The sequence below is a fragment of the Gossypium hirsutum genome, chromosome A02, assembly GCF_007990345.1.
Source record: "Gossypium hirsutum isolate 1008001.06 chromosome A02, Gossypium_hirsutum_v2.1, whole genome shotgun sequence".
NCBI lineage: Eukaryota > Viridiplantae > Streptophyta > Magnoliopsida > Malvales > Malvaceae > Gossypium > Gossypium hirsutum.
Window position 1 is genome coordinate 101,811,336 of NC_053425.1, and position 8,506 is coordinate 101,819,841.

General features: G+C 37.4%; 1 non-coding gene across 1 annotated transcript; it reads right to left on the bottom strand.

The window, feature by feature from the left end:
* Positions 1-1,795: 1,795 nt before the first annotated feature.
* On the bottom strand, positions 1,796-1,902 carry LOC121217596 (small nucleolar RNA R71). The gene has a single exon (XR_005913730.1). It is a non-coding gene; the product is annotated as a small nucleolar RNA R71 (small nucleolar RNA).
* Positions 1,903-8,506: the final 6,604 nt, after the last annotated feature.

Consider the following 8,506-nt stretch of genomic DNA (forward strand, 5'->3'; position numbering starts at 1 on the left):
GTGTGCAATTTAACGGATCGAACATGGCCTAGCAATCATGTCACATTGCCGTGTCACACGGTCATGTCCCTGCTGAGCCCAAGTTAAGTCCAATTCGGAAAAGGCCACTTTGGGGGGTTTCTAGGCATTCCAAAGCCTATAAATATGCACTAGAGGAGGAGAAAAAGGGAGACGGAGAATAGGGGGTATGGAATTACCCCAAGGAAGCCGATTGATCCATCTCAGAAGCTAGATTCATTATCAAGACTGAAGATCTCTCCTCAATTTCCCTTCAATAGTTTTGGGTTTTCTTTATGTTTTGTATTCTTTATTCTTCTGAGATGTTTTCTTATTTAGTTATGAAATAAATCCCCTAAATACCTAAGGGGAATGAAACCTAAGACGAATCTTGTTATTATTTTTTGAATCGTATGATAAATATTTAACTTGTTCTTAATTATGTGTTCTTAATTCTTGTTTTGATATCCCAGGATACTGATTCAAGACACGCTCTTATTCAGAGGAGGAATAAACCCTGTCTAAGAGTACATTTGCTGTAATTAATCGGAGTTGATTGCGCGCCTAGAAATAGGGTGACAAGATTTTGCTGGATTAGGGTGAAACCTAACAAGGGGATCCATAGATCGAGTTAATGCAACCCAGAGTGTTAATTAGAAAAAAGTCTCGGTTATTCAATCTAGGGATTAGAAGTTATTAGTCTTGAATAGGGATAATAACATAACTTAGGGATCTCTACGGAACAAGTTGAATGAATAAATCGTCCGATTCGGAGCCAGAATAACAAGTAAAGTCTAGGTGAATTTTTCCTTAGGTATTGTCTCAAGTCAATCAATTTTCCCAAATGCAATTCCCCAACTCTTTTCTCTGTGCGTTCTTAGTTTAGATAATTAGTTAAATTAAAACAAAACCCCATTATTTTTAGGCTAGATAATAAAGAGACAGTCATTACTAATACTTTTGGTTCCTTTGGGTACGATATCCCGGTCTTGCCATTACTATACTATTGTTCGATAGGTGCGCTTGCCTTTTCGTAGTGATAATAGTTAGTCTAGGTTTGATCTTCATTATAAATATTTATTACTTGTTATGAATCACACGATCAAGTTTTTTGTGCCGTTACCGGGGAACTGAAATATTAGGAACTCTAAATTTTTATTACTTTAGCCATTTATTTTTCTTGCAATTTTATTTTATTTTATTATTTATTAATTTACTTTTTCTCTCTCTTGGTAGGTTTTTATAGTTTATGACTAGAAGAAACCCGTCAGGACCATTAATTTTTGACGAAGAAATCGATCATACAATTCATAAAAATAAAAGAGAAATAAGGCATAGCTTACGATACACAGAGAACGAGCGAGAAGGAGATACTCAAACCCCAACCGACGAGATGGCTAAAAACCAAGGCAATCAGCTACCTCTTGCAATTGCAGCTAATCAAAATCCTGCTCCACGTACTATGTATGATTATGCTAAACCTTCTTTAATAGGAACTGAATCTAGCATAGTTAGACCTGCTATAGCTGCAAATACTTTTGAATTGAAACCTAACACTATTCAGATGATACAACAGTTTGTTCGGTTTGATGGTTTGCAGGATGAAGATCCTAACGCTCACTTAGCGAACTTTCTGGAATTTTACAATACATTTAAAATCAATGGCGTTTCTGATGATGCCATACGTCTTCGGTTGTTTCCCTTTTCACTGAGAAACAAAGCTAAACAGTCTATCACTACTTGGGAACAAATGACCGAGAAATTTTTACTAAAATATTTTCTACCGATTAAAATGGCTAAATTACGTAATGATATCTCTTCTTTTGTGCAGATGGATTTAGAAACACTTTACGATGCACGGGAGAGATACAAGGACTTACTAAGAAGGTTCCCTCACCATGGGTTACCACTTTGGCTTCAAGTACAAACATTCCACAATGGCCTGAATCCCTCGACTCGGCAAATGGTTGACGCAGCTGCTAGCGGAACCATCAATAATAAAACACCAGAAGATGCCTATGAATTTATAGAGGAGATGTCACTGAATAACTATCAGTGGCAAGTTATGAGGACAAAGCCAACGAAAACAGTCGACATTTATGACATCGATTCAGTCACCATGCTCTCTAATCAGGTAGAACTTCTCAATAAAAAGATTGACAGTTTACTTGGTTCTACGTAGGTACATCCAGTAATGAGGTGTGACTCAAGTGGCGTAGGTGTGCATACAAAATACCAATCCTTCAATCCTACAACTGAAGAAGAACAAGTCAACTATATGGGTAACAATAACTTCTGATCTCAAAATAACCCATACAGTAATACTTATAATGCAAGTTGGAGGAACCACCCAAATTTCTCCTAGGTGGCCAAGGGAATCAAAAGCCACAAAATCCTCAGGGTTTTCAATAGCCACCTTATCAACAAGAGAAGAAACCAAACCTTGAAGAGATGCTTTTTAAATTCATCTCAGTGTCAAAAACTCATTTCCAAAATACCGACACAGCACTTAAGAATCAACAAGCATCGATCCAAGGACTCGAAACTCAGATCGGCCAGCTATCCAAACTAATCTTGGAACGACCACAAGGTAGCTTACCAAGTAATACTGAACCTAATCCGAGGGAACACCTCAATGTAATTAGTACTCAAAATAAGGAATGATTCATTGCACCGGAGCCAGAATTACAACAAGACAACGCGATGAACAAAGGTCGAGAAGAGGTAAATGACGATGATCCTAAATAGGTAAATTCATATTATGAACCTTGTGTGCCATATCCTAAAGCGATGACGAAAGAAAAAACAGAAGAACAATTCAGTAAGTTTGTCAAACTATTAAAGAAATTACATATTAACTTACCGTTTATTAAAGTTCTGTCGCAGATGCCCAACTCACCAGAATTCTTAAAGGAACTTCTGAGCAATAAAAGAAAATTAGATGCTACATCGCATGTGGAACTCAATGCAGTCTGCTCAGCTATTCTAAAGCTAAGCTACCTAACCAATTGAAAGATCCAGGGAGTTTTACAATTCCTTGCTTAATTGGTAGTTTTTCTGTGAATAATGCTTTAGCTGATCTAGGGGAAAGTATAAATGTTATGCCGTATAAAATGTTTAAACGACTAGGTCTCAGTAAACCCAAATAAACTAGGATGAGCATACAATTGGCTAACAAAACAGTTAGATTTCCTAAAGGTATTATTGAAGATGTTCTCGTTAAAATTGATAAATTTATTTACCTAGTAGACTTTGTCGTCTTAGATATGGATGAGGATAACGAGGTACCTTTAATTTTTGGACGACCCTTTTTAGCAACTGCCAGAACCATTATTATTGTAGGCACAAGAGAGCTAACACTTCGTGCAGGAGACGACGCAATAACACTCCATGCATGCCACTCAATCAAAACCTCTAAGACTCAAGATAATGCTATGAAACTTGTCGATGACAAAACTAGTATTCAATTGTTCTTGCAGGAACCTCCTCGAATCAAGATAATGGAGACAGTGCAATATTATCAAGTAGCGAACAAAGACACCAATGAGGAACGAAGGCTTCAAATAGATGAGGTAGATAAATGGCGAGCACACAAATCGAGAACACATGCTAAACCAAAACTACACCAAAACAAGCTCGATACCTCTCCTAATTATCTTAAGGTTGGTGATAAAGTCTTACTAGATGTCGCAGATCCCCACATTGTCACTACCACACCAAATGAGGAAATCCCTTTTATGGTACTCAGTATTTTCCCATTCGGTACGGTTGAGGTAAGTCACCCCAAGTTCAGCACTTTTAAGGTAAACAATGCCCGTCTCAAACCTTATTTTGTCAAGGCTAATAGCAGGAATGAGGAGTATGAACTCCTCAAACCACTATGATCATTCAACGGAGAGGTAAGTCGAGCTTAGACTATAAATAAGCGCTTCTCGGGAGGCAATCCGAGCACTAACATATTTTTAATTTCTAACACTTTGAATCATTAACTTAATCTTTGAATTGCAAAGTTTTTCAGCACACATGGCCAGGCACACGGGCGTGCCTAAAGCCGTGGCCAAATAGGGGAAGAGACACGGCAGTGTGATACGGCCGTGTGGAAGTAGGACATGATTTCCCCAAAACACGGGGTGCGATAAATCCCCACGGCCGTGCGACATGGCCGTGGGTGAACTGGATAGGAGACCATGGGCGTGGGGATGGAAAACCACGGGCGTTCCAGGGACAAGGCTCGACTCTATTTCTTCGACACGGGCGTGAGACACGCCCGTGCCGTTCAGCAGTGTACAACAATACACAGGCGTGGGAGAAGCGAACAAAGCTAGGCACGGCCGTGCGATATGGCCATGTACCACACACGCCCAAGACACACGGGCGTGGCAGAATAGCCAAGCACGACCTAAAATTGCAAAATTCGAAACACACGGGATCACCCTCATAAGTACACGGGCGTGGCCCTATGCCGTGTGGCCGTCCCCTATATAAGCAAATCACTGTTCATGTTCTTCTTCCTTTCAAAAGCTCTAGCCGAAATCTCCCTTTCTCCACTCCTTGATCCCTATTCTCAGCACCACTACCCTCTTGTCCAGTTCATGTGGCAGCTTCATATCCTAACATCTCTGAGCACCTCACCCGATTCGAGCTTCGGTGTTTTCAGCAATTTGACAAAATTGAAGCTACTCTACAGCAGAGTTGTCAGCACCTTCCCATCTCATCACCAGTCCGGCCTCGTGAACCATCCAGCGATGAAGATGTTTAGAAATATTTATTTATTATTTTTTGTTTTTACTTATTATTGAAACTATTTCTATTATTTTTATTCGATTTTAGAATTTTATTTTTATTCTTTATTTTAGTTATTTCTTTTCAAATCCTTATACTTCCTAATATCTCCTAAAATGTTCTTGATTTTATCACAGTTATATAGAACTCCTAAGCTCATCATTACATAGGAACTACAACTCCACCGGGGAAGGTTCTCTACAACTGCCATGTCCTGCTCGACCACGACTATAGCTACCGCTAGATATAATATTCTTTTGGCACAGGACTTATGGCCTAATGAACCTCTACGACTGCCAGAGTATCCTCTTCCACTCTCAAACCGATCACTCTCCAAAACTCCAAGTTCGAGGAATTCATCATACAGGAAGTTTCACTTCTCTCCCTATCTTATTTTTATTCTCTAACATCTATCATTATACATTGAGGGAAATGTACATCTTAAGTGTGGGAGGGTATTTATTTCACTATTAGAAAAAGATCTCTGAATAATCACCTTGTTCTCATGAAAAACTCTTATATCATATTTAGGATAAATTTGAATTGATTTATGATTTTGATTGATATATCTTGAATTAAAACATAGGGATTTATGCATTGGTTATTTAAGCTTTAAGACATTAGAGAATCAAGCATGATAAGTTGATTTTTAAGATTTCAAAATCTTAGGTTGTTTCCCCAAGTCTAGGTATTACTTTGAATTGGAATTCACGAGTCTAAGCATCAAAAAGCCATAATTTTTGTGAGATTTTTGAGCCATTTGAGCATCTATTCATCCTTTCATGCGCACTTTTATTATTGCTTTGAGTGCGTCAGTATTGAACTGTTATTCTAGAACTTGCGTGATTATGCATGTCAAGACCACACCATTTAATTTGATATATCAAAATGATTAAGGCACTTAGGGTTAACCCACTCATGCCATGAAAAGCCTACCCCCAAGATTAATCCCTAGTAATCCTCCTTGAGCTAAAAAGCCATTTCTTGTATTACCCTTAATATTAACCTTTAACCCATTATTGTTGAAACCCCCTAATTTAATCCCTATTTTTGTCAAGATTTGAGTTGAGGGAATTGCTTAGCTATGTCTTGTTTGTAATCAGTTAGTCTATGAATATTTAACTTATTCTTAAAAAAAAAGAGAAAGAAAGAAAAACTATGTTTGCATATCTGTAATTTCATATTCTGAGAAAAGCTCTGTTGTACGCAAGTGAAGATTAACTCTTTTTCTAGTTAGGCAACTTTACAATTCAATCTCGATTCTAACCCTTTCTTTCAGCTTGTGACCACACCCCCTAACCCCTAGTAAACCCCTAGTAAACCCACTCATGTCATGAAAAGCCTACCTCCACGATTAACCCCTAGTAAACCCCCTTGAGCCCAACAAACCAATTCTTGTATTACCCTTAATATTAACCTTTAATCCATTATTGTTGAAATCCCCTAAATTAATCCCTATTTTTGTCAAGATTTGAGTTGAATGGATTGCCTAGCTATGTTTTGTTCTTGATATTTAGTCTATATTATTTAACTTGTACTTAAAAAAAAAACCAACTATGTATGCATATCTGTAATTTCATATTTTGAGAGAAGCTCTGTTGTACGCCAATGAAGATTAACTCTTTTTCTAGTTAGGCAACTTTTCAATTCAATCTCGACTTTAACCCTTTCTTTTAGCTTGTGACTACACCTCCTAACCAATCCTCATTACAACCCTCTAAAGACCTTTTGATTGATGTATCATCTTAAAACTAAAGTGGTGGAGATTTGATTTTCATGTAAGCCTATGGTAATGACTTTCCATTGTTGACAATTGAGTGCTTTGTTTATTGTACTTAAAACACCTCGAGTGATTTGAGTGAATCTTTAGTGAGGATGTAAAACTCTGTGATATTCTAAATTAAAGGTAATTACTTAGATGAGGGAAGACACCTATATTTTCAAGATAAAATGCTCAACCTGGAATGATTGAAACTTTTATGTTCTTTTAGTTAAATTCTCAATATGTGATTACCTATGAATTAATTTGAGATATTATTGATAGAAATTATAAGTTGAGAATGATTTATTTTAATTATGAGTTGAGAATTTTGCTTGAGGATAAGCAAATGCTTAAGTGTGGGGGTAATTGATAAACTGTAAATTATACATATTTTTACCCCATGTTTAATGAATTTTATAGATGATTTCTCATTAGAATTGGTGAATTCAATGCTTCTAATGCTTTAATTTCATGTTTTGTACTCAGGAGAGCACCAAGAGTCAAAACGAGCCAAAAACGAGCCAAAAATAGACAAAAATGGACCAAATCGAGAAGATGACATGACCTAAGCCTTTCCAGACGGGCAGCTCACATGCCCATGTCTTTCGAGGGTGTCGACCAAGGCTTTCACGATTCACACGGCCTAGCCATTGACCCACATGGTTGTGTGCAATTTAACAGATCGAACACGACCTGGCAACCTTGTCACACGGCCGTGTCACATGGGCGTGTCACTGCTGAGCCCAAGTTAAGTCCAATTTGAAAAAGGCCACTTTGGAGGGTTTCTAGGCATTCCAAAGCCTATAAATAAGCACTAGAGGAGGAGAAAAGGGGAGACAGAGAATAGGGGGTAAGGAATTTCCCTAAGGAAGCCAATTGATCCATCTCAGAAGCCAGATTCATTATCAAGACTGAAGATCTCTCCTCAATTTCCCTTCAGGAGTTTTGGGTTTTCTTTATGTTTTGTACTCTTTATTCTTCTGAGATGTTTTCTTATTTAGTTATGGACTAAATCCCCTAAATACCTAAGGGGAATGAAACTGAAGATGAATCTTGTTATTATGTTTTGAATCATATGATAAATATTTAACTTGTTCTTAATTATGTGTTCTTAATTCTTGTTTTGATATCCCAGGATACTGATTCAAGACACGCTTTTATTCGAGGAGGAATAGACCCTGTCTAAGAGTACATTTGCGATAATTAAGCGGAGTTGATTGTGCGCCTAGAAATAGGGTGACAAGATTTTGCTGGATTAGGGTGAAACCTAATAAGGGGATCCATCGATCGAGTTATTGCAACCCTAGAGTGTTAATTAGAGAAAAGTCTCGGTTATTCAAGCTAGGGATTAGATGTTATTAGCCTTGAATAGGGATAATAACATAACTTAGGGATCTCTATGGAACAAGCTGAATGAATAAATCGTCTGATTCGGAGCCAGAATAATAAGTAATGTCTAGGTGGATTTTTCCTTAGGTATTGTCTCAAGTCAATCGATTTTCCAAAAAGTAATTCCCCAACTCTTTTCTCTGTGCATTCTTAGTTTAGATAATTAGTTAAATTACAACAAAACCCTATTATTTTTAGGCTAGATAATAAAAAGACAGTCATTACTAGTACTTTTGGTTCCGTTGGGTACGATATCCCAGTCTTACCATTACTATACTATTGTTCGATAGGTACGCTTGCCTTTTCGTAGTGATAATAGTTAGTCTAGGTTTGATCTTCATTATAAATATTTATTACTTGTTACGAATCACGCGATCAACAAACAAGCTTGTAGTTGAACTGCCGGCTCAAATCAGAATTAGTCTTCTTGCTCTTTGCAAACCCACCCAAAATAATTTATGAAATCGAATGCATGTACAAAGACTCATAGAATAATGACAATTTAATAGAAAATCTGACAGAATAGTTATGCAACCACACTCTACAGTTCAGATTTAGGATCAGACATCTCAAACA